Source organism: Penaeus chinensis, chromosome 23 (assembly GCF_019202785.1).
Source record: "Penaeus chinensis breed Huanghai No. 1 chromosome 23, ASM1920278v2, whole genome shotgun sequence".
In the NCBI taxonomy this organism is placed as follows: domain Eukaryota; kingdom Metazoa; phylum Arthropoda; class Malacostraca; order Decapoda; family Penaeidae; genus Penaeus; species Penaeus chinensis.
This window is the reverse complement of record NC_061841.1, coordinates 20,157,926-20,160,425: the sequence shown is the minus strand read 5'-3', so window position 1 is coordinate 20,160,425 and position 2,500 is coordinate 20,157,926. Positions and strand designations below refer to the sequence as shown.

Genomic DNA, 2,500 nt, shown 5'->3' with positions numbered 1-2,500 from the left:
TCTGATCTTATTCTTAGTTATCTACATTGCGATTTGTTCCTTCTTTTTTTCTGTCGTTTTTTTTCCCCCTTTCAAATTTCCCACTTTTCCTTCTTTTTATCCTTTTATCCCTTCGACATTTGAGAAAAGTTACACCCTCCCATGATTCTCCATGAGACGAGATCCAAGAGATTCTTCGAGCCACCGAGCCATCTGGCAGGAATAGGAGCACTCGCTTTAATCAACCAGTCCCATCTGGTCGTTGCCATCGCCCTTATCAATTTTCTATCCCCGTGATCATTACTTCAACATCATCATCACCGTCATCATCATAACTCTGCTGCGACGCTCTCCAGACCCGCGCGTGTTTTTAAAGGTCAAAGTTATCTTCCGTTATAAATCCGAGTTCGACCCCACACTCCTGGACATCCTCCGCCTCCGATAAGAACCACTGACTCATTGTTTACGTTCTCTGAGATAGAAACGTTTCTTTCCTCCTTCTTTAGTTCCGTTGCAGCCCACTCTTATCTGACTAGTTCAAACGTTTCCTCTCCTCTTTGTAGGTTCCTCTTCACCGGATATCTTCAACGTTTCCTCGGCCATAAACGTTTCCCTGTTCGAGTGAGATTTTTTCTTTCACCGGATATTTGAAACGTTTTCCGCTTTGTTTGAGATCGACCTCCCTACCCCCTTCCCCCTCTCGCTTCGGTTGAAATCCACCCTTAACCGTATATCTTAAATATTTCATCGTCCAGAAACGTTTTCCTTCCAATTTCAGATACCCTCAACCGTATAACGTAAACAGTTCTCCGGCCAGAAACGTTTCCCCCATTGTCTCAGATCCCCTTAAACATTTCCTCTTCCACCAGTAGAAATGTTTCCACGTCGCGCCCAAAATCCAGGCTCGATAGTCCGTCTCGTTTCACCGATAATTCGATTATTTTTCGGGCTCTTAAACTCTTGGCTCTTGACTCCTTAAACTCCGTGTCTAGATTCCTTTAAAATCAATGGTTTTCCTCTTCCTTTTCTTCTTCCTCCTCTTCTTCTTCTTCTTCCTCTTCTCTTTTTTCTACTTCTTCTTGTTCTTCTTCTTGTTCTACTTCCTCTTCTCCTTTTCATCTTCCCCTTCCTCTTCCCATTTTCCTTCTTCTTCCTCTTCTGTTTTTTCTTTTCTTCTTCTTCTTCTCACCCCCCTTTCCGTAAACACATTATTTTCAAAATCCCGCGTTAAACTCTACGGGTTATGAATTCCGATTTCACATACCTGCTCTTCGGATCCTCGCCAACTGAAGACCCTGTTAAGACTGAAAGTACAACTTTACTGCTGTTGTAATAAATCGTAGAATAAATCACATGATAAATGATTTCAACGCCCTTTCAATAATATTTCTCACATTTTCCCCAGCCGCACTTCTCCGCACCCGCACACCTTTCCTTTACATTTATTTGAACTGATATATATTTCTTCTTTATGCTCTTTGCTTCTTTGAGTTACTTTATATATATATATATATGTATATCGCTTTGAACTTATGTATCTCTTTGTCATTTTTATTTTATCTTCCCCTCAAAAAAAATCCCTAACCTTTTTTTATTGTTTTCTTACTCTTTCCTCCACTATACCGAGCTTCTCCTCTTTTCATCCCCTGAAAACCACATTTTCCTTTTTTTTCTCCGTTCTAAACGCATTTTATCTCTTTTCTACCATTCTAAATCGCATTTTCATTCTCTCTCTCTTAGTCCCCTCCTATTTTCTCTCCTTTCTTCCATTCTGAATCACATTTTCAGTTTTTTCTCCCTTCATCCTACATTTTCCCCCTATATTTTCCCCTACTAAGCCACGTTTTCTATCTTACTTCCCCTTGTAGACTACTTTTTCTCCCATTTTCCTCCTTCCTCCTTTCCTCCTTCTCCCCCTTTCGGATTTCATTCCCCTTTTCAAGCATAACCTATTACCGACTCGCTACCCAACCCCTTCCTTTTTCCCCTTTTCTTACCTTTGCTTCTCCCCCCATTTCTTTCCCTCGCTTTTCCCTGCGCCCCTCGCGTCTCCTTTGTCTCTAAGTCCTTTTCCTCGACGCTTTTGACTCCCTGTCCTCTCTCCCCTCACGGCTGGGTCCTAAGTCACTAAGCCCTCCCTCTCTGCTCACTCTCTGTGTCTATTTATCTTTCTGTCTATCTTTCTTCCTTTCTTTCGCTTTCGCTTTCTCTATGTATTTGTTTATCTATCTGTCGGTCTGGCTATCGATTTGCTTGTTTGGCTATCTTTCCCTTTTCTTCTCACTCTCTTTGTCTTTCTACAGGGATATCAGTCTCTCTGCCTATCCGTCTATCTGTCTATCAAACCATCTATCTCTCCGTCTATCAGTCTATCTATCGGACTGTTTTTGTCATTCTCTCTCTCTTTAACTATCTATCTATCTCTTTCTCTCTCTCTCTCTCTATCTCTCTCTTTCTCTTTATTTCTATCCATCTATCTATCTATCTACCCATCCATCTATTTATCTATCTATTTATTTAT

At 41.1% G+C, this 2,500-nt stretch overlaps 1 protein-coding gene across 1 annotated transcript in view; it reads left to right on the top strand.

Moving 5' to 3' along the window:
- The window catches only part of LOC125037575 (zwei Ig domain protein zig-8-like), a 95,560-nt gene that overhangs the window by 88,417 nt on the left and 4,643 nt on the right, over window positions 1–2,500 (top strand). The window lies entirely within an intron of this gene.